This window comes from Pistacia vera, unplaced genomic scaffold (genome assembly GCF_008641045.1).
Source record: "Pistacia vera cultivar Batoury unplaced genomic scaffold, PisVer_v2 Contig360, whole genome shotgun sequence".
NCBI classification, from domain to species: domain Eukaryota; kingdom Viridiplantae; phylum Streptophyta; class Magnoliopsida; order Sapindales; family Anacardiaceae; genus Pistacia; species Pistacia vera.
In genome coordinates, this window is record NW_022196180.1 from 317,002 (window position 1) to 342,550 (window position 25,549).

The following is a 25,549-nucleotide window of genomic DNA, read 5'->3' on the forward strand; positions in this document are numbered from 1 at the left end:
GTTTGGATTAAGAAGTTCATTACTGAACTTGGTGTGGTTCCCACTATTGTTTATCCAATAGACATTTATTGTGATAATAATGGAGCAATCTCTCAAGCCAGGGAACCATGGTCTCATCAGAAATTTATGAGAATGCAAAATGTCATATTTTCCCCCCTTAATGTCTATTCTTTCGTACTTATTTGGTGCCTAAATGTACTTATTATTATTTTATTTTGATTTAGGATGCAAATGGAGGCGTTAAATGCAAAACGAAACTAATTAGGTGAATTCGGATAGTTTCGACATCACTTCGTAATCTAGGCATAACTCTCTTATCCTTGCTCCGATTGAGATGATTCAAAATGCTATGGAACTAAAAGAAATAGATCTACAACTTTTATGATTTGAGTTTGGAGAGATACTCACTGAATCAAGGTTGTAATCGGGCTTGAAGTTGACACACCTGCACTGCTGACGTTTTGGAACATTCCGCCTTGTCATGCAAGTCAAATAGGCAGTTTATTATTGGAAGTTTTGAAGACCTGTTGCATGCAAGTTGCAGTTAGAAACACCACTTTCCTATTTTATAGTAGGACTTTATTTTATTTTCAATTAATCAGATTAGGATAAGTGTTATTTTAGGAAATTAGAATATTTTTAGGAGATTTAGTAGATTAAAAAGATTTGAATTGGATATTTGTTAAAGGGGAGATCAGATTGGGAGAGAACACACACGCCTCTCTTGCTTCTCTTCTTGAACTTATTTTGAGTTTTTCATGACAGCCATGAGCGGCTAAATTTTCATAACTTGGTCGAAGGAAACGGAGGCCTCGGAATCAATAAAACTGTGAGATCTAATTGTTTTTTTTTAGTGCTCAATATATGTTTTGAGTATTGGATTTTCTTCTATGCCTATTTTCATGATTGTTTCATTTAATTACTAGGAGGCCTACTAGTTTATTATTTGTTGCAATCTATTGCTAAATTAGATATCAAATCCGTAATTGTTTGATCCCTCTAATTTGTGAGTAACTAAGAGTTAAGAATTTGCTGCGTCAGGAATTATTAAATCTTAAGAAGAACATTCAACTAAATTAAATACAACCGCTTGTGTTTGCGTTGTTCATTTTCATTGATTTCTCTAGCCCTTAAGGCTGCTACTAGATTAAACATTTAGCGCTTGTCTAGCATTGTTTAGTAGTAAGATTAATTAGACTGCTTGTTTCCTAATTAACTACAACTAAGGAGAGATAGGAAAATAGTTCCAATGGTGAATACTCAAAGTAACAATTGATATATACTTGCATCGATGATTAGTTGTAAAATTCCGATGGTGGATGTTGACTTAGACCAAGGTTTGTTATTTTGATTGATTTCGATAATTTAACTTGAATTGTTTTTCCTGAAAGTGTTTTCGTTTTACTCAAACCCTCCGCCCACCCCCCCAACCCCAACCTTGTGCACGTAACATAAAACTCGGCTAGACACTTTCCNAATCAAAGTATTCTTTGATTTTTCTTTCTTGTTTCTTAAGGCTAAAGAGGATCTAGCAAATCCCTCTTTAGTTCCTTACGATTATCTTCGTGTGGACTACATCGGTTCGATCCTACACTTGGGTCGGTAGCAAATTACGTTCAAAGACAAAGTTGGAGGAGCCTCCAAACGTGCGTATGATTTCTTAAACTCTAAACTAAATTTCTGCAGATTCTTATTTTGATATAAACTGTAAATTTGTTCTCTGATCTTGGTTCTATGGAACAATTCGTGTTGTTATTAATTTTTGTTTTCCGCGGCATGAATGGATCGTTTCCTAACAGAGATAAGGTGGGAGGAAGATGAAGCTCACAAAACCAAGCAAAGTGCCTATGATGGTCACCGCTCTTGGTGCCCTGATAGACGTTGTGACACTAGGCTAGCAAGACCTTATCCGGTAAAGAGAGTTTTCGTACAAGATAACATGCGCCAACTAGATCGTCCTCCGGCTTGGCACGTCAACACCAAAACACCATCCAAATACAAGCTGCCCGACTACAACCCAACATTGAGCCAGTGGAAGTGGCAACCATGAAGGAGATGGGAAACGTGGTCAGGTGGCCAGCCAAATTGAAACACCCTAAATAAAAGCGGGACACCACCAAATGATGTGAATTCCATGGAGACCACGACCACAACATCATTGATTGTATTTGTAATGACTCCTTTCTACTCATATACTCATAAAATATATGTAATAAAAGTACAAGTATACATAATAAAAATACAAGTATGATAACATAAATTATTGGGCCCAAATTTTTCTTTTATTAAATATATACATTCTTTATACAAGGTTAAGTATCTTAGACAAAAGTAATCCAAAATGTGGTGGACAGTGTAGCTATTTCTCCTCGCTTGCCGACGTCCATCTGACCGCGTCCTCATCTAGATCCTACAAAACACACAGAAAACAACAGGGTGAGCACAAAAAAGGCTCAGTAAGTAAATCCTCTACTCTTCTATCCCCGTGACTGTTTCTCTTACTTCTTTCCTTACATTACTCTCTCATTCTTCTATTTGTTTCTCTTCTCACATTTCTTTTCTAATAACTCTCTTTGCGACTGACACGACCCTATCTTACCGGAGGCATGGCTGGGAACTTATCCCACTCTTCGTGACTTTTACTCATTCTCTGCCAATCGAACTCGGTTATGCATGGATTCGGACCCTTGGCCATGTGAGTACATATTCTCTCTCTCTCTCTCTCTTGAATGTCACGGCCCTGTCTTACCGGAGGCACGGCCGGAATCTCTTGTTCCACTCTTCATGACTGTCACGACCCCATCTTACTGGAGGCATGGCTGGAACCTGGTGTTCCACTCTTCGTGACTTCTACTCATCACTCACGGGTTCCCCATCGCACAACCTACTCTATTATCTTCTTTAGCACTACTTTCTCTTTTTATTCCCTAGTGCTCAATCTCTCTTTCTCTTAACTCTTAGAGTAGCTTATACTCAAATTTCTCTATTCTTTCTCAAGCTACTTCTCAAATGCACAACAATGCATTTGTTATGCTCATGCTCATTAATGCACTCATGAAATGCCAATGTTGTAATAATTAAGGTTCTCTATTCTCAGTCATGCTCCTCTTAAGCATTTCATCAAACAACTCATGTGCATGCAAAAACTCTACTTTATCTATAACTCTACTCATCTCTTTAACTATCCAAAATGGGAGAAAACTCCCTCATATAGCCATAATTCATGTCAAGGAAAAACACTCCCAAAAAGGTTTACACAAACCTCTATAACTTCAACTCAACTTCACTCTCTCTTCACACATCAAAATACTTCTCATCATTTACATATATCCAACCAATCATCCATTATCTACTCATCTCATCTCATCTCATTCATCAACAAGCATAATACATACATGCATAAAGAAAATCTCTACTCAAAGATTTCTTAAACTTTAACTTGGGTTGGATTTACTTACCTTGTGGTGAAGTGATTCCACTAGCACTTCTCTTTCCTTTGGTAGATGGTCTTTTCTCTACAACTTTAAACAACATACTATAAGACTTCAACACCTCTATAGATAAATTTCACATCTAAAGCAAGAATCCTTACCTTAGGATGCCTTAGATTAATTCTCTACCAAGATCCAACTAAAAGCCTTCAAAGATCCTTGAAAGATTGAAGGAAGAGTTGAGAGGAAATGGTGAAAGGGTATGGCGGTGGAAGAAGAATGAATGAAGCGTTTACCAAGCTTAATCCCTTTTTAGCTCATAATTTACACATGCATTCCCATTTTTCCCTTGTTCTTTCTTAGAAATTCCATCTTTATCCCTTAATTCATTACACTCACACCCCCAATTCTAACACATTCTCCATGAAATTTTCTTGCATTTCACTCCCCACGTTTCCTGCTAATTAGGGGTAGAATGGTCACTTTGCCCCTATGAAAAATTCTCTAGAAACTTCACCCAACTTTTCAGCCGGAGCTTCGCCGTGGTAAAGTTTCTTTCTTTGCCCCGACGAAGAAATACAGGTGCTACGTCGCCGCGGCGACACTCCTTCTTGCCGCGGCGAAGTCTGCACTTCTAAAATTCTGCAAGACTTCACCAACTTCAGGGCAAACACTCAACCAAACCAACACATAATTTCCACCAAGGGCCAACCAACCCAAAATAACAACATACAAACTCAATTGAGAGCAAAACAATAAACATTCAAACAAAGCAACATAAATTAGCTACGTACCTCAAGTGCGGCGTTACAATTCTCCCCCCTTAAAAGAATTTCGTCCCCGAAATTCACACAAACAACTCCGGGTAACAATTCTGCAAGTCTTGTTCTACCTCCCATGTGGCCTCTTCTACCTTGTGGTTTCTCCAAAGAACTTTCACTAACGGAATACTCTTGTTCCGGAGCTCTTTAATCCTTCGGTCTAAGATCTGTACTGGAAGCTCCTCATACACAAGGTTTTCTTCTAACTTAACATCCTGTATACTCAGTATATGAGAGGGATCGCTTGCATACTTCCGCAGCATCGAGACATAGAAAACATCATGCACCTTATCCATGCTAGGTGGTAGTGCCAATTTGTAGGCCACTTTTCCCACTCGCTGAAATACCTTAAATGGACCTATGTATCTCGGTGCTAACTTCCCTTTATTACCGAAGCGCATCAGTCGCTTGTAGGGGGAAACTCTCAGAAACACTTTATCACCCACTTGGAATTCAACCTCTTTCCTCTTCAAGTCGGCATAACTTTTCTGTCGATCTTGGGCTTGCTTCATTCTGTTTCTGATTAATCTTACATCCTCTGCGTTACCTCTGGCCCAAGAGCTGTATTCAACTCATCTTTTTCACTGATCTCATCCCAATGTAGTGGAGACCGACATCGTCTACCATACAAAGCCTCGTAAGGCACCATCTTAATTGTAGACTGGTAACTATTATTATAGGCAAACTCCACCAAGGGTAATATCTCATGCCATGAAACTAATCCATACAACAGGCTCTCAACATATCCTCAAGCACCTGATTCGTTCTCTCGGTTTGGCCATTTGTTTGAGGATGATAAGCAATGCTGAATGCCAAACGGGTACCCAAATTCCTCTGTAAACTCATCCAGAAAGCTGAAACAAACCTGGAATCTCTATCTAACACTATCATCTTGGGCACTCCATGCAACCTGACTATCTCTTTAATATAAATCTGAGCCAACTGATTCGTAGTGGTGCTCTCTTTTACTGGAAGGAAATGGGCTGACTTTGTTAATCTATCCACAATCACCCATAAAGCATTATATCCTCTCTGTACTCTGGGGAGACCTATGATAAAATCCATCGAGATGCTCTCCCATTTCCACTCCGAAACACTAAGTGGCTGAAGCAGCCCTGACGGCCTTTGATGTTCTACTTTCACTTGCTAACAAACCAGGCATTTAGCTACAAATTCTGCAATATCTCTGTTTATACCTGGCCACCAATGGCCTTTCTTTACATCTTGATACATCTTGGTTGCTCTAGGATGAGTAGTGTATGGTGTGTCATGAGCCTCCGTAAGAATTCTCTTTCTCAACTCACTATTTGAAGGAATACATAACTGATTTCTGAAATAGAGGACACCATCTCTTAGGTGAAACTCGGTTGTCTTGCCCTCATGTACTTGTTGAACCATTCTCTGACACCACTCATCAGCCACTTGTTTTTCTCTGACTTCCTCTAGTAAAGTAGACTGAACCTCTAACCTAGCAACCCATCCTGGAATCACTTCAATCTGTTCTCTACACAACTCTTCTAAGAGTTCTTTCTGCCTAGTGAGCCGGGATAAATAGGCTTTTCTACTCAAAGCATCGGCTACTACATTGGCTTTCCCCGTTTGATACTTGATCTCACACTCATAGTCCTTAACCAGCTCTAACCACATTCTCTGTCTCATATTTAGCTCCTTTTGAGTGAAGAAGTACTTTAAACTCTTATGATCGATGTAGATATTACTCTTGGCACCATAAAGGTAATGCCTCCAAATCATTAATGCGAAGACCACGGCTGCCAACTCTAGATCATACGTAGGGTATCTCGTCTCATACTCTTTCAATTGTCGAGAGGCATATGCTATCACCCTACCTAACTGCATCAACACAACACCAAGTCCTTGCAGTGAGGCATCTGTAAAAATGTCATAATCTACACCTTCATGTGGTAACACTAACACAGAAGCTGTCGTTAACCTCTTCTTCAACTCTCGAAAACTCTCCTCACATGCTTCTGACCAAGCAAAAGGAGTTCTCTGTTTGGTAAGAGTTGTCAATGGTTTAGCCAACTGGGCAAAACTTGCTACAAATCGCCGGTAGTAACCTGCTAGGCCCAAGAAACTTCTAACCTCTTTCACTGTCTTTGGCCTCTGCCATTCAAGGATCGCCTTCACTTTACTCAGATCTACTGAAATCCCTTCTTTAGACACGGTATGGCCCAGAAATATCACTTGATCAAGCCAAAACTCACACTTGGAAAACTTAGCATACAACTTCTTTTCCCTCAATCGTTGCAGCATTATTCGCAAGTGTTCCTCATCCTCTTCTTTCGACTTAGAATAAATTAGGATATCATAAAAAAAAACCACTATAAACTGATCCAAACAATCATGGAATACCCGGTTCATCAAATCAATAAAAACTGCTGGGGCATTAGTCAAACCAAAAGGCATCACTACAAACTCATAATGCCCATATCTCGTACGGAAAGCAGTCTTAGTTATGTCTTGCTTGACCACTCTTACTTGATGGTACCCTGACCTCAAATCAATTTTAAAGAACACTGCGGCTCCTTTCAACTGATCGAACAAATCATCAATACGAGGTAGCGGGTACTTATTCTTCACTGTCACTTTATTCAACTCTCTATAATCAATACACATCCGTAGTGACCTATCTTTCTTCTTCACAAACAAAATTGGGGCTCCCCAGGGAGAGTGACTCGGTCGGATAAAACCTTTATCTAAGAGCTCTTGTAGTTGCTTCTTTAATTTTTGAAGCTCGGCTAGGGCCATTCGATAAGGGGCCTTAGATATTGGTGTTGTCCCGGGTGCTAATTCAATACTAAACTCCACCTCTCTTTCTGGAGGTAAACCTGGTAAATCTTCTAGGAACACATCTAGAAAATCTCGAACTACTGGCACCCTCTGGATCTCTGGTTGTGGAACATCACCACTCTGCACTACATGAGCAATATATCCCAAACACCCATTTCTTAACATCTTTCTAGCCTTCACACTACTGATCAACATGCTCAATTGGTGGCCCTCTCCAAAACTAAACTTGTCTCCACTATCGAGATTAAATCTCGCTTTCTTCTTCCGACAATCAATTTCGACTCTATACCTCCCTAGGAAATCCATGCCCAATATCACATCAAAGTCAGGCATATCAAACACTATCAAATCCACTGCTAACTCTCGATCATGGATCAACACAGACTCTTTTGACAACATCTCCTGCGTCAGAACACTAACCCCATCAGGTAACTCTATCTTAATGGGTTGGCTCACTCGACTAGGTTTCAAACCTAATCTCTCTTTCATCCCATAAGATATAAAAGAATGAGTGGCTCCTGAATCAATTAAGGCATATAAAGGAACTGCATGAAATAACAACTGACCAGTTACAGCTGATGGACTGGCCTTTGCTTCACCTTGTGCCACTGTAAAAACTCTGGCATTGGTACCTCTAGAAGTCTGAGCTACAGGTGGAAGAGGAGCTTTACAATCCCTCATCAAGTGCCGTAGCGATCGGCACTTATAACACACCCTCTAGTCCCTTAAACACTCTCTTGGGTGGTTCCTCCCACATTTACGACAAGGGGGAAACCCTTCTGTCCGGGGCCGCTTCGCCAATCTTTTCTATTCTGTCTAGGCTGAAACTTCTTCTTATTATTCTTCATTTCTTTGCTTTTCACACCCTCAAATTTCTCTCTCTGCAGGGCGAAAGATGGTTCACTTGATCCTCCTGTCGAGGAACCTACTGGGGGAATTTTATTCTCAAATATCTCCGCCTTCATTGCTCGCCTTAAGGCTTGACTATAGGTTGGCGGGGGATCGGCACCCGTCATTATATCTCGAGCTATCTCCGGCTTCAACCCATGAACAAACTTGTCTCTTCTTAATTCCAGAGTGCTAACTATTCCGGGTGCAAACCTAGCAAGGGAGTTAAATATTACTGAGTACCCTTTCACTGTACTAGACCCCTGCTACAAACCAATAAATTCTTGGAACTTCTCATGAACTCGGTCCTCAGTTCTATACTCAGCCTCAAACTCTCGTCTGAATCCTTCCCAAGTCATGACTGCAACATCATGAGTATCTTCTATTAATTCCCACCAAATTTGGGCATCACCCCGGAATAAGAAACTCGTATACCAGATCTTCTCCCGGTCCGTTATAGGAAACAAAGTTGTCATACGTTCTACGGACCTAAACCATTCTTCTGCTACTATCGGGTTCGTAGTACCCTTAAACTCTGACAGTTGATATTGACTGGGAAGACCATAGATCGGCTCAACTCTATTCTATACTATCTGAGGTACCAACCCTTCTCTTTCTTGTCTTGTGGTCGGTACTCGAATAGGGGTTTCAACTCTCCCTTGGCTTTCTGCCATAACTTGCTGTACAATTCCCCGAATTCTAGCTACATCCAAGGGAGGGGGCGTAGATTCTGGTGGGTTAGAAGGTTCTCCCTCATTCATCACACCCTTACCATGCTTTCGGTTACTACGCCTCATCTACAAAACAACTACATGTGATCAATTCGAAAAACACTTAAAGTAAGGAAAGAATTAACTCACACGGTCGACTATTAGACGTCGTGGCGACGAGAATAGTACACTGTCAACTCCCAAAATCTCGGCTCTGATACCAAAAATGTAATGACTCCTTTCTACTCATATACTCATAAAATATACGTAATAAAAGTACAAGTATACATAATAAAAATACAAGTATGATAACATAAATAGTTGGGCCCAAAATTTTCTTTTATTAAATATATACATTCTTTATACAAGGTTAAGCATCTTAGACAAAAGTCATCCAAAGCGTGGTGGATAGTGTAGCTATTTCTCCTCGCTTGACGACGTCCATCCAACCGCGTCCTCACCTAGATCCTACAAAACACACAGAAAACAACGGGGTGAGCACAAAAAAGGCTCAGTAAGTAAATCCTCTACTCTTCTATCCCCGTGACGCTTTCTCTTACTTCTTTCCTTACATTACTCTCTCATTCTTCTGTTTGTTTCTCTTCTCACATTTCTTTTCTAATAACTCTCTTTGCGACTGTCACGGCCCCATCTTACCGGAGGCACGGTCGGGAACTTATCCCACTCTTCATGACTTTTACTCATTCTCTGACGATCGGACTCAGTTATGCATGGATTCGGAACCCTTGGCCACATGAGTACATATTCTCTCTCTCTCTCTTGAATGTCACAACCCCATCTTACCGGAGGCACGGCCGGAATCTCTTGTTCCACTCTTCGTGACTGTCATGACCTCATCTTACCGAAGGCACGGCTGGAACCTGGTGTTCCACTCTTCGTGACTTCTACTCATCACTCACGGGTTCCCCATCGCACAACCTACTCTAGTCTCTTCTTTAGCATTACTTTCTATTTTTATTCCTTAGTGCTCAATCTCTCTTTCTCTTAACTCTTAGAGTAGCTTATACTCAAATTTCTCTACTCTTTCTCAAGCTACTTCTCAAATGCACAACAATGCATATGTTATGCTCATGCTCATTAATGCACTCATGAAATGCCAATGTTGCAATAATTAAGGTTCTCTATTCTCACTCATGCTTCTCTTATGCATTTCATCAAACAACTCATGTGCATGCAAAAACTCTACTTTATCTATAACTCTACTCATCTCTTTAACTATCCAAAATGGGAGAAAACTCCCTCATATAGCCATAATTCATGTCAAGGAAAAACACTCCCAAAAAGGTTTACACAAACCTCTATAACTTCAACTCAACTTCACTCTCTCTTCACACATCAAAATACTTCTCATCATTTACATATATCCAACCAATCATCCATTATCTACTCATCTCATCTCATCTCATTCATCAACAAGCATAATACATACATGCATAAAGAAAATCTCTACTCAAAGATTTCTTAAACTTTAACTTGGGTTGGATTTACTTACCTTGTGGTGAAGTGATTCCACTAGCACTTCTCTTTCCTTTGGTAGATGGTCTTTTCTCTACAACTTTAAACAACATACTATAAAATTTCAACACATTTATCGATAAATTTCACATCTAAAGCAAGAATCCTTACCTTAGGATGCCTTAGATTAATTCTCTACCAAGATCCAACTAAAAGCCCTCAAAGATCCTTGAAAGATTAAAGGAAGAGTTGAGAGGAAATGGTGAAAGGGTATGGCGGTGGAAGAAGAATGAATGAAGGGTTTACCAAGCTTAATCCCTTATTAGCTCATAATTTACACATGCATTCCCATTTTGCCCGTGTTCTTTCTTAGAAATTCCATCTTTATCCCTTAATTCATTACATTCACACCCCCAATTCTAAAACATTCTCCATGAAATTTTCTTGCATTTCACTCCCCACTTTTCCTGCTAATTAGGGGTAGAATGGTCACTTTGCCCCTATGAAAAATTCTCTAGAAACTTCACCCAACTTTTCAGCCGGAGCTTCGCCATGGTAAAGTTTCTTTCTTTGCCCCGGCGAAGAAATATAGGGGCTACGTCGCCGCGGCGACACTCCTTCTCCGCCGTGGCGAAGTCTGCACTTCCAAAATTCTGCAAGACTTCACCAACTTCAGGGAAACACTCAACCAAACCAACACATAATTTCCACCAAGGGCCAACCAACGAAAAATAACAACATACAAACTCAATTTAGAGCAAAACAATAAACATTCAAACAAAGCAACATAAATTAGCTACGTACTTCAAGTGGGGCGTTACAGTATTGCACTTCACCTCAAAGTAGCTGAGCTACTAAAAATGCCTTCAAGGTGAACCGTGACACCATGTAGCAATTACAAACACCTCCAGCTGGAAGAATAGAGCCGGACCAACCAGCTATGGAGGAATTAGATGAAGTCCAAATCCACCCAGAGTTTTCAGACTGAAAGACACAAGTAGGAGCTCAACTCACACCTGATATCCGAAGAAAGCTCATTGACTTCCTGAAGGAGAACCAAGATTGATTTTCTTGGTCTTACTCTGACTTGACTAGGATCAACCCCGAAGCTATCATGCACCGACTAAATGTTGACCTGGACCACCCTTTCGTGAGACAAAAGAGGAAAAGGTTCACCCTAGAGAGAAATAAGGTGATTAATGAGGAGGTGAGAAACTACTTGGCAACAACTTGATTCGGGAGGTCCAGTACCCAGATTTGTTGGCGAATGTGGTGGTAGTGCGGAAGAAGAACGGGGAGTGGAGAGTTTGTATTGGTTTCACCGACCTGAACGAGGTTTGTCCCAAGGACTCATTCGCACTCCCTCACATAGACATGCTAGTGGACACCACCGTTGGACATGAACTACTCAGCTTTATGGACATCTTCTCTGGCTACAATCATTTATTGATGCACCCGGATGACCAAGAGAAGACCGCTTTCATCACCGAATGAGGCATCTACTACTACAAAGTAATGTCGTTCGGCCTGAAGAATGTTGGAGCCACCTATTAGCAACTCATGAACAAAATGTTCTCCAACCTACTAGGAGATTCTATGGAGGTTTACATCCACGATATGCTGGTAATGTCACTAATTGCCGAGCAGCAGCTCGACCACCTTCTGTAATATTCATTCTAGCTAGTAATTCTTTGGAAAAATATAAGTAAAACTCACTAACATGTTATAGAAAATATATATGTATATAAGAATGTAATAGTGGGCCCAAAATAAATTTGACTTTACATACAAATCTCTACATCAAGTAACAAAGTCACAAAAATAAGTACAAAGTAATCTCGGACAGTAGTGCCATTCTCCTCTGCTACTTGACGTTCCTCTCGACCGCATCTCATCTATTACTTTCAAAAAACAGTGAAATCAATGGAGTGAGCACTAATTGCTCAGTAAGTAAACCCACAATACTTCTATTCTTTCTCCGTTACTCAGATCCTAGATTTTCTTCCCTTACACAGAACTTCTTAATTCTTCTCTGCTCTTTCTAAGATTCTAGTTTCTCACTTACTGATATGTAAGCACAAATAGGGAAACTAATTTGGGATAGTAGAAATGGCATGATGCATATGCACAAGTGCATAAACTTTCTCTATACAATGCATTTTCTTTTCTGTTTTTCTGTTTTCTATTCCTCATTTTGTTTTCTGTTTCCTTTCTGTTTTTTCTTCTTCTGTTTCAATTCTCTTTTTTCTGTTTCTCTTATATTCTATTCTTTCTTGCTTTTCTATTCTTTCTTTCTTTCTTTTCTTTTCTTTCTTTTCTTTTCTATTCTATTCTTTCTTTCTTTTTTAGTCTTTCTTTCTTTTCTTTTCTTTTCTTTTCTATTCTTTCTTTGCCGATTGGACTCGGTTGAGGCATGGATTCAGAACCCTAGCCGTGTAAGTGTATTCTCAAATTCTTTCTTGGGTACAGTCCTTATCTACATGCACTTCTTAAGGACTGTACAAATTCTTCTTTCTTATTCTTAAGCCGCTTACTAAAGGCGGCGTGCATGTGGGGATATTCTTCTTCTCTGTCACTCATGGGTTCCCCATCGCAGCAACCTTCTCTTCTCTTATCTTTTTATATTTCTTTAAATAAAATTTCAGATTTGAGGCATTCTTTAATTATGTTCTTTAGATAATGATTCTACAATTAATTTCTTTTCTTTCTTTCTCTTTATTCTTTAATGTTCTCATACATGTATATGTGCATGTAAATATGCTCATTCTTTGCTATTCTTTCTAAATGCAAATGCTCAAATGTAAGAATGCATTATGGCATATAAAGATATCATTATGGAACTAGTATTCTCTACCAACAACATTTCCATAACAAAGTAATAATCTAACATGCTCATATATATGCACTTTCTTTGAAATTTCATCAAACACCTTACATGCACATACAAACCCTAAATTGGTTACACTTCCACATATTTCTCAAGCCACCAAAATTGGAGCAAAAACTCCCTAAGGCCAACAACCACCCTAGCCGAATTTCACCTTCCACCCTTCCACATCCATTCTTTCATATTTCATCAACTCAACACATACAAATACATCACTTCTCATGGCCATAAGATTCACAAATCAAACAACCTCAATTTCAATCCATAATTCTCATCATCCAAACACACATACAACATATAAGAATTTCTAGTATTTATCCAATCAAAGCTAAAGTTGGATTTACTTACCTTGAATTTGAGCAATTCCAACACTATAATCTCTCTTTGGTAGAATTCCCCTTCCTCTTAAACGCTAAGCATATAAAACCATAAGAATTCAAAACTTTAAAATTTAATCTCACATCTTGGTGCAAGAATCTTACCTTTGAATGCTTAGGATTGAAAATCTATCAAAATCTAGCCAAAATCCTATGAATTTCCTTGGAAATTTAGTGAAGAAATTTGAGAGAATTTGGGGCGAAGGTGGGTTTCAACTCTTGAACTCTTATTACTAAATAATATATATAGTTTCCCATTTTACCCTTGCACTTTCTAAAAATTCCATCTATGTCCCTTAGTCAATTACAAGAATGCCCTCATTTTTATTAACTTCTCCATGTTATTCTACTTCTTTTCATTCCCCACTCTTTCATCTAATTATGAGTGGAATGAACATTTTACCCCTAATAACATTTTAAAGAATTTCCTTAACACTTGTCTAAGATAACTCTATCAAGATTCAACTAAGGGTATTAGGGCATAAATAAAGCTACGTACCTTGATGTGGGCGTTACACCTTCGATAAGCCTTCTAGGTGCTGTGGAAATACAATATAAAGTTGAATCCAGCCAAATGTTCTTTCGGTGTATCTTCAGGCAAGTTTCTAGGGTATATGGTGACGCTGTGCGGCATCGAGGCCAATCTAGATCAGATCAGGGCGGTCCTAGGCATCCCATCTCCAACTAGCATAAAAGACGTGCAACATGTAAGTATTTTGTTTTGTTAACTTATTCATTCGGATTAGTGCACAATCTATTTAGTTTCAGTTTAAAAGTGGTCACAAACATAATCACAGTGATCACAACACGTCTAACACATTTTATTTTAATATTCATGCATATCGCACTAGCCTTAAGCAAATGTGATTACATTTCCAGTTGTGGAAAGATTTTTTGTAGACATTATATATTATGTGAGTTGGAAAAGATTTTATTTAATTATGATTTCAAGAATCCCTTTCCTAAAAGAAGATTATGATTTCAAGAATTCTTTTCTGACAAGGAGATTATAGATTAAAGAATCCTTTCCAATAAAGGAGTCTAGGATCTCAAGAATCCTTTCCAAAACAAGTTTGGTTTCTTGTTTTTCCTTTCAATGTCACTCAAGTATAAATAATCCTTTTATTATTGTGACTTTTTTAAGGAAGCCATATTATTTACCTCCATTATTCTCTGAATATTTTCTTTGAGGTTGTTTAGTTTTTGTAGGTTTCCGATATGCTTTGGTAGGCTTCGAATTACCGTGTTTTATCTCTTGCTTGCATGAGTTGATTCTGGAACGTTGTTCCATGTTCGAGCTGTTGCTGCCGAAGTAATTCATCATTGTTGAAACTTGAGAGGAGCTCAAGTGTGACCTGGTGGTCCCGTGGAGGAGAAGCTAGACTATGAAGGTTTGAGGTTCAACCAAAGAGCAAAGATTGAAGTGTTGTCCAAACAGGGAGTTTTCACAACTGATACTTATTCTTGTCTTTGTAATTGAGCACATAATTATTTCATAGTGGATTAGCTTCTTCTAGACTTAGTCCCATGGATGTAGGCATGTTGCCGAACCATGTAAAATTAAGTTGTGTGCTTTATTAAATGTCGTGGATGGTTTATATGTTTAATCATTAGTTTAGCAACTCGTTAAGCACAACGTGAACAAGTAATCTTAATTCCACATCAGTTTTAATCAACATAATAAGGGTTTAAAACTTTCACAGCCTCTCACATGAAAGATAGTCACCCTGAGTCGGTTCATCTCCAAGTCAGAGGAAAAATGTCATCTCTTCTTTGCCGCCCTCAAGAAGTCAAAGAAGTTTGAGTGGACTGAAGCATGCAAAGAGGTACTGGTTCAATTGAAGCGATACTTAACATCGTCTCCGCTGCTTTCTAAGCCGAAGACAAGGGAACAACTCTTCACTTATTTGGTAGTATCAGAATTCGCCATGTCGGCCGTGTTGATCAAAGAGGAAGAAGGAAAGCAACTACCATTTTACTACACTAGCAAGTCCTTACTTGACGTCGAGACTTGGTACAACCAACTTGAGAAACTGGCCCTCGCCTTGATCACAAATGCAGGAAAGCTGCGGCCATACTTTTAATGCCACCCGATCACGGTCTTGACCTTCTACCCATTGAAAAAGATACCCTACAAGCCAGAACTCTCGGGTCGGCTCATCTAGTGGGTGGTAGAACTAAGTGAGTTCAATATCTCCTTCCAACCCTACACCACAAAGCGTTAGCTAACTTCATTGCCGATTTCACACCTAGCACTTCTGTTCAGATGGAGAGAGAGCTCCTATGTTTGACTGATCATACATCCTTTAGGTAGACCCTAGTAGTAGATGGCTCAAGCAATGTCAACAGTAGTGGATTGGGTCTGGTACTCATCTCCCCAAAGGGAGACACTTTGCAACAAGTTGTTCGGTGTGGTTTTAAAGCAACCAACAATGAGGTCAAATACGAAGCATTGATCATTGGGCTATCATTAGCCAAAGGAATGGGGATTAAAAAGATAGAAGTGAAATTTGACTCACAGTTGGTGGTGAACCAACTCCAAGGCTCCTATTAGGTACGAGACGCCAAGATGACCTTATATCTAACCTTAGCCAAAGAGCTCCAGTCATCTTTTAAAGAATGCACAATCATCTAGGTCCCAAGGACCAAAAATTCCCACACAAATGCCCTGACCAACCTCGATTTGGCTTTGAAGACCGAACAGCCAACAACGATACCATTTGTACACCCATAGACATCAACAATTGCACTAGGCTCAGTCGAAGTTGCTCCGGTTGGCTCAAATAAGTCATGGATGATCCGCATCCTACACTACTTGGAGAATGACGAACTCCCCACAGATAAGAATGAGGTACGACAACTCAAAGCTAAAGTAGCATAGTTCACCATACATGAAGGCCACCTACTCAGGAGATCGTTCTCGGGACCATACCTTAAGTGTATCACCTCTGAGGAAGCTAAGTACATGCTTGCAGAACTCTACAAAGGCAAGTGTGACAATCATGCCTGGGGATAGAGCCTTTCCAACAGAGCATTGACAATCAACTACTATTGGCCCACCAAGTGTGCCAACGCGGCCAAGTACACCAAGAAGTGTGACAGCTGCCAACACTTCTCTAAAGTGTCACATCTGCCTCCAGAACGACTCAGCTCCATCCTCACATCTTGGCCATTCATGAAGTAGGGGGTGGATATCGTTGGAAAGCTACCAACCGTGCCGGGTCAAAAGGTGTATATGTTCGCAGTCATCGACTACTTTACTATATAGATAAAAGCAGAAGCCTTCGCTTAAGTCAGAGATCATGAAGTAAAGAGCTTTGTATGGAAGAATGTGATTTGTCAGTTCAGCCGGCCAAAGGAAATAGTCATAGACAACGACTCCCAATTTATCAGTTTGGGCTTCCAAGACTTTTGCAAAATGTGGGAGATTAGGCTAAGTTTCTCCACGCCGTGCTACCCCCAAGCAAACGGACAAGCCAAGTCCTTGAACAAAACTATTCTCCAGACATTGAAGAAGAGATTATAGAGAGCAAAGGGTGCTTGGGCGGATGAGCTTCGTGGAGTACTATGATCCTATCGCACCACGACGCAATCGTCTACAAGAGAAACCCCATTTTCCTTAGCTTATAGCTCGGTAGCCGTCATTCCAGCAAAAATAGTGATTCCCTCGGCTCGGCTCCAATGGATAGATAAAGACACCAATGGGCAACAACTTTACCACAATCTTGACACCACCGACGAACTAAGGGATCAAGCGTTAATCCGCAATGCCATATACCAACAAAAGATGGTTCGACACTACATGAATGTCCGAGCCAGAGTCTTCAAGGTCAGTGATTGGGTCTTGTGCCAAGTGTTCCAGAACTCAAGAGTACTAGGAGCTGGCAAGCTCGGCCCCACATGGGAAGGCCCATACAAAATCACCAAGCTTGTCGGGAAATGAGCATATCAACTACAAACACCGGAGGGCAAGAACACCACTAACAGTTGGAACACCACCTATCTAAAAGCCTACCACTTTTGAGAATAATCGGCTGAGCTCTACAGCCACTAGCCTAGTTATCTACAATAGGGGACAGGGTGGGCCTATCCACTCCCCCACTTTTAGATGTTTTATCTCCAGTCTGAATTTTGTCATCATTCAATGAATAGAAGTACTATTCAGTTATCAAAGGCACTTAAGTGTGTTGATAGTGAACGCCCTAAGGGCAGTAAGGGACATTCCCTTTCCCAAATCATTCTAACAAAAAAAAATCTACAACACTTAGTAATTTTTGTCGAAAGAAAGCAAGCACAGTAAGCCAAATAATTATTATAAATTGCCCCAAGGGCTAAGTTTCACATGATTCAGTGCCCTTAGCATTAACAAATGAAACGTGCGCTCAACACTTACAAAAAACAAAAGTAAATTATCAAAGTTTAAGCGTCTTCAATAACTGAGCCTCTAGGCCCAGCAACATCCCTAGCTAATTAACTACCCAACGCAGCTGTTCTCTCGGTCGGCTCCTTTAGTCCATCGCCCAACCCCCTGGCTTGAGTTTCAGATGCACCGAGTCCACCTTCGCAGCTGTCCGGCTTAGGTCCAAGCCCCTACTCTGCGAGGAATGCCTTGTACTCTACTATGTCATCATCCGGCTCCCATTCGCCCTGCTTCCCTGCCTTATACTCCTCCATGAGCTTCGAGCGAGTCTTTAAAGCCGTTTCAATAGAGATAGTCTCCAACCTTTCAAAGAGGGAGGCTCTTTCAGTATCCCACTTGGTTCGGGCTTTCTCTAACCGCTTAGTAAGGTCCACGCAGTCCTTCTCCAGCTCTTTCTTTCTTTCCTGACTAGCGTAGAGCCTACTCTCCAGCTCAGAGGTGGTATCAGCAAGCTCCTTGTTGTGCTGCTCCAGCTCTTTGTTCCTCCTCTCCCGCAAAGCAACCAACTTCTGAAGGTGAGCATCCCATATTCTTTATTATTTTATATGTTACACTCCTTGCCCTTAATTCGTCTTATAAATATCCTCATCCGATCCAGGTGAAGTTATTTTCTGTCTATGGTTTCTTAATTACTCAGGGTTTCAAGCATTAGCATATAATGTTTAACATCAACTAATGCAGAAATTTATATGAAGTTCTAAACTAGAGGGCTCGAAGTTATTGGCATGCACTTTTTTTTTTATTAAAAACTCTGTTTTTCTGTTTTCTTCAACTCACCCTGTGAATGAATCTTGATGAGAATGTGAAGGTGCTAGAATCTTCAATAAAGATTCTCATTTTAAGTTTAACATGATCGAAAAATTACACAAACTAGATCAACGGCCACCAGAAAAGTAAAGATACAAATTATCACTAAGTTTACCCCACTAAAATAAGTTTACGGCCATCATTAAAGAAGTTTACAGATACTATCACAAAGTTTATCCCCAACATAAAAGAAGTTTACCACCACAACCCCAGGTATATGGTTGTATGCACCCAAACCCAAATGATGGTTCAATAAAGCCAAGAGTTCACAAAAAGGGATTGTAGAGGCTACAGTAACAGTGCAAACTGCAGTACTAATAACATAAACAACATTCTCATCCTTTTTAAATTTGACCACAGCAATTTGGAAAAAACATTGCAGCTGTAAAATCAAAAAAGCCATAGTCATATTCTGCATTTGTCATCCAAATTACCATCCAAAATACAATAAGATGGATAGCAAAAAAGATGCGCTCCCTATCCACAGGTTCATCTTAGAAATGTTGCACAACTGGTGCAATGTAGAATACTTAATCTATTTGGAGGATTTGCAGGAGCATCTGGAGGATTAATAATTCTGGATTGTGATAATGACTAATCCAAATTATAAATAAAACAACATTCAGGAGATCTTCTATGTTACTTATAGAAGATCTCTCGAAATATCCTGAAAATCCTTGTTTTCATTGCTTTTGCTTTGTATTTGTAATCTTAGTTTTTGATTTCCAATCCAGATATCATTAATCCTCCAGCAGCTCCTGCAAATCCATGAGAGACTGCAGAATGAAGAGAATCAAGAATGAAAAGAAGCCTGAAGAATGAAGAGACTAACGTATGAAATTGAGACAAAAGAACGAAGAGAAGCCTTAGACTGACATTTGAAACAGAAGAATGAAGAATGAAGAAACTAACGTATGAAAACGTTAGGTTATGCGCTCTCTTATAATGTAGAGATCTTTATCACACTAGATGAAATAATTAATTCTCCCAACCGTTAGAACTTTTGTTGGAGGAATCCATTGAAGTAGAGAGCTTGAAATAGAAAAAGCGCCAGAAATACATTGAAGTCGATAATGCCTGGATTAGAAAGCTTACAGAAATCCATTGAAGTGGTGATGTTGATGTATGAAAGAGTAAGGTGACATGGAATAAAACAAAAAAAAAAATTGGTGTAAATACATGAGAAAATGGAATTATATTAAGAGTAAACGAGGTTTCCCCACCCAAATAATGGCTTAATCATATGAAAAGGGGTATTGAAAGTGTCCCAACTTTCTTTGAAATCAAGATGTGGTAAGGTTGTAGTGGTAAATAAATCCTCAACTCCATGTAACTACCGATTCTAACCTTGTGGGGCAATCTGTCCTTTTTTGCTCTATACATTGAGTAAACTACTTTTCCCACCCAAATAATGACTTAATAACATATTTTCACCGACAAACTTTTAAAATACTATTTTATTATCCAAATTTATCTTCTGTTTTCGATTCTGACATCATTGCGACCCCCACACCACCATCATTCTCTTCCCCCATCATCATTCACCAAAACCCCTCAAATCCTACTCCCACTAACCCCATCAATCACCGGTAATTGAGCAATTAGGGTTTGCACAACCGTCCCTCTCAAGTCAAATTATAATCAATTCTAACCATCAAAATCCAACATTTCACTACCAAAAGACTCATTGGTCTTCTCTCTTCAAAAGCTTCAACAGTCTAAATTGAGTTTACTCTTTGTTGGTTATCAGAATATAAATATGAGAATAAAATGGTATTTTAAAAGTCTATAAATGAAAAAGTGTCTTTAAACTATTATTTGGATGAAAAAAAATTGTTAACTTACATAAATGTGCTAGTCTCTGTTTTATGTGGTTTCTTCTATGACCCTCTCGGTATTATTATACCGCTTATATTTATTTTCCTTATTCTATATTTTAAATATCCTTAAAGATCACCAGTATTTGAAACATTATGACAACTTTAAGAGGCACAAGTACGATAAATACCCTCTTTCCTTCTCTTTTTTTAATCCATACGTCTAATTTAGTAATCAAAATAGTCATACCGTAGGAACCTTTTTCTTTTCTTTTCTTCTTTTCAAAAGTGGGACCCTTTCAACCATATGCCCTTTTATCCATCCAACCGTGGAGAGCTATTATCATTCTTTATAATGGATTATTATGTACTTTTCTCTTTATTTGCTCATACATATTTATCATCACTGTACATAATGTTTAAATCGTCTGCTTTCTTTTAATCTAAATATTTAATTTAATAACCAAAGTATATTAATATATTTTTATAATTTCAATTATGGAATAAACGATTTCAAACTCCTTAAAAGTGATCAGAATTTAAAATACTTCTAGTATTCATATACTACAATACCAGACCTAGACAAAATTCATCCCTAAATATCCTTGTTTTATGTTTTCATTTTGAATTTTAATAAAAATTAAACCTATCTATTAATATTATAGGGTTCACGTTAAATTTACTTTCTCATGTCAATGAATGACTTAAATTTTATGGAAATAAAAATTAATCAATTTTAATGATTTTAAATTAGTTTTTGTTGTGACTAAAAAATCGCATTGATATCAGTACCAACCAATCAGAGTTCAGGAAGGTTTTATGTCATACAGGAGCTGCCATATCGCCCCAAGACAGAAGAGATACGGCTGTCATGCATCAACCCAACAGATTCAAGTTTTGTCTATGAAAGGATGAAGACTACACACTTGTCCCAACTTTATCAAAATAAAAAAATAAGAATTAAGGAGTGGTCCCCACGTGTCATGACAACTTGCAGAAACACTCATTACATTGACTTAAAATGTGTATAAATGAGCACCCCTCTTCATAAAAAGGGAGGTTGGGTATATGGGAGCTATGCATAGATTTGAGCTCCATTCTTTCTCTCTATAAGCAAAATATTTCTTCATCTTTGTATATCTTATGGACAATATCATAGAAATAGTCAAAAAATAATAAAATAACAGTAGATGTAGGATTTACATTAAGCATCCAAACCACTATAAAAACCTCTCTTGTCAGTCTATTATTCATATTTCTGCAACATATATAATCTCAGCTCCATATTCAAATCTCATGGATCTATCACGTGTAATTTCTAAGACTCTCTTAATATTTTATACGTGTGAATCGTTGGTATTTAAAATCAAGCATCAACAGTTTTGAAGGGAGCACATACAGGTAAACCTCGATTAATTTATTGAAAAACAATAATTTGGTATTGTTATCTCGCTTCAAAATTCTTTTTAACTAACAGCTTTTTCTATTATATTATCATACATTTATAAAAATAATAACAATAATAAAATATTATCTTTAATTCTATACGTCAATGTGGTTCTATTTTACTGTTTATTGACCGGGTCAATATGTATATGACACATCATAGTCAATGTCAACCAAAAAATTAGAGGAAGACATTTTGATCACGCAATTGCCATATAGATACTTAGGCAATTCCAAGCTTACTTTTTCATTTTGTGTGGATATGTCTACATTCTAGAATACTCTTCTTCCATTACCAACTCTGATTGGTTATCATGCATCACATAATAATTTGAAAGATTTTACTGTTTTTGTTTCATAAAAAATAAAAATAAATTGACTTGATTAGTGAACTGTTATTCCTTCTGGAAAATTAAATTGATATTACCATGGCCAAGTAGCTCTAGAGAATTTACCCATTTCAACTGTATAAAAGATATTGACAGTAACTTGTATTATCGATTGCGGTAGATTAATTTGGTGTAAATTCAAAATTTAACTCCCCATATAAAGGGAAGGTTTGATCATCTTTCCCGGTTAGGAGATGTGCTTTAAGGAAATTTCCAGGAAATAATTGGAAAAGCGTGAAGTAGGGGAAGGGCCCAGTAGTAACAAGTCTCCGTCATTTGCATGACATGAGCCTAATAAGAGACTCCACGTTGCAGGCACCAAGTGGAGCCACTGATCACCGCTAATTACTAATGCTAAAGCTTAAGCACCTCATAATCAGACAAACAGATTGATAACTGTGTGCGCGGCAAACAATTAACCATAGTTAAGTAATTTCCCTGTACACTCTTCACAGACTATAAATATATCACTTCCTCCTCTCTTCGTTGAGAAATCGTGTAGCCAGTTTTCAGTCTGTCCTCTCCGCNTAGAGTTGGAAATGGCTATCGAGTTTCATGTAAGGGAGAATGTAGGGTTATTCAATTGGACCTCTAGGGTATCGTGATACTTCAGGATTTCTTTCCTTTTGAAATGGGAAGTGTAGATGTAGTACTCGAGATGTCATGGCTGGAAACCTTGGGAGAAACCGTAATTGACTGGAAGAAGCAACTCATGAGGTTTAGATTAGGAGGGGAGACGGTGAAGTTGTGTGGAGACCCATCCCTAAGTAAAACCATGGTGTCCCTAAAAGCGATGATTAAGACGGTATAGAGTGAAGGTTAGGGGTTTTCAGTGGAGTTTGGGCAGATCCAGAGGCAGCCTGAAGGAGGGGGGAGGATTGATGATACACTGGTTGGAGTGCTAGACAGATTCAGTCAAGTATTTGAGCCATTGACGGGGTTGCCACCAGTTAGAACACAAGACCTTTCCATCTAATTAGTCCCAGGAACCCAACCCCCAAACTTATAACCATATAAGTACCCATACTACCAAAAGAATGAAATAGAGTGCATTGTTAAGGAAATGATAACCTTGAGGATCATAAAGCCTAGCGTGAGTCCGTTTTCAAGCCCGGTATTGCTAGTAAAGAAGAAAAACAGTGGATGGAGATTTTACGTAGACTACAGAGCAGTGAATAAATTCCCAATACCGGATAAGTTTTGGATTCTGGCAATCAATGGATTATTTGATAAGCTTGGAGGGGCTTTGGTGTTTTCCAAATTAGATTTAAAGTCAGGTTATTATCAGATATGAGTCCACCCTGAGGACACCCATAAGATGACATTCAGGACTCATGAAGGGCATTATGAGTTCTTGGTTATGCCTTTTGGGTTGACAAATGCACCCTTCACCTTTTAAGCACTAATGAACGAGGTTTTCAGGCCGCACTTGAGAAAATTTATACTTGTCTTCTCTGACGACATTCTCATCTATAGTAAGTAGATGACCGAGCACTCAAGACACCTGGCAATCACCCTTCAAATTCTATGGGAACATCAGTTGGTTGTGAATAAAAAAAATGCTTGTTCGAGTAGCGACAGCTAGAATATTTGGGGCATGTAATTTCAGCTGAAGGTATAGTCATTGATCCATCTAAGATAGATAGCATCATCAAGTGGCCAATACCGAAGAATGTGAGGCACTCCGTGGGTTTCTTGGATTAACAGGCTATTGTCGACGCTTTGTCCAAGGTTATGGTAAGATTGCATCACCCTTAACGGCTTTACTTAAAAAGGATACCTTTGAGTGGAATGAATTACTCAAGCAGCATTTGAAGGATTGAAGAAGATTATGACAAGTGTGCAGGTGTTGGCTATGCCAGATTTCTCTAAAAAATTTATGATAGAAACGAATGCTTCGAGCAGTGGATTAGGGGCAGTCTTAATGTAAGGTGAAAGGCCACTGGCATATCTGAGGAAAGGATTATCGATGAAATCTCAACTAAAATTAGTTTACGAAAGGGAACTCATGGCAATGGTTCTAGCTACTCAAAATGGGATGCCATTTTATCATCAGAACCGACCAACGAAGTCTACACTTCTTAACCAACTAGAAATTGCTAAGNAAATTCTATTGGAACATCAGTTGGTTGTAAATAAGAAAAAAATGTTTGTTTGGGCAACGACAGCTAGAATATTTGGGGCAGACTGAATTTATCCCCTTTTTGCATAGGGACAATGCTTGCTGAACATGATTCCATGTGAAAACTCCTCTATAATTGTCTCAATATATTCTTTTTGAGACAACACCAACAATCCTTGTGATCTATCTCAGAATATTTCAATTCCTATCACATAGGATGCCTCTCCCATATCTTTCATTTCAAAATTCTTTGAGAGAAAATTCTTGGTTTCATATAATACGCCCAAATCATTCGCAGCAAGCAAAATATCATCAACATATAAGACTGAAAATACAGACTTGCTCCCACTGATCTTTTGGTATATACATCAATCAATATGTTTTCCTTAAATCCAAAGATGTTATGGTATCATTAAACTTAAGACATCATTGTTGAGAAGCTTGTTTAAGTCCATATATGGGCTTCTTAAGCTTACACACCATATGACATTTTCCTTCAACTGAGAAGCCTTCAAGTTGGTCCATATAAACTTCCTCCTCAAGATTTCCATTAAGAAAGACTGTTTTCACATCCATTTGGTGTAACTCTAAATCATAATGTGATGTGTTTGCGAAAGCTTAGAGTGAGTTGTAATTCTTCTAAACAACACAAACATACAAAACACACTAAAGTACATGAACTAGATAAAGTAAAGGATAAATTAAAGATAATACACAACAAATAACAAGATAAAGTAAAGATAAGTGCCAATGATCTCCAAAGCGTAAAGGCTACGCCACCGGCTATGGAACATCACCAATAAGATAGAAGCCAAATTCCCAAGGCTTAAAGGCAACGCCACCTGCCAAGGGTCTCCAAAACGTAAAGGCATGGCCACCGGTTTTGGATTCCACCACCAAGCATGGCAAAAACTTGGATAAAGGAAAAATAATAAAACTCTCTCAAGAGCTTTCACATTTTCATTTCCAAAAATTTAACTCTCAACTTATATTACAATGAAGGAGAAGACCCTTTTATATAGGGTTACATTAGATGCCACATAGGAGAGAGAATTACAAAGTCAAATTCAAGATAATAATAAACTATGGGACACATTTTAATTAGCCACCCTAAATGTCCCCTAAAAGCCAAAATGCCTACAAACAT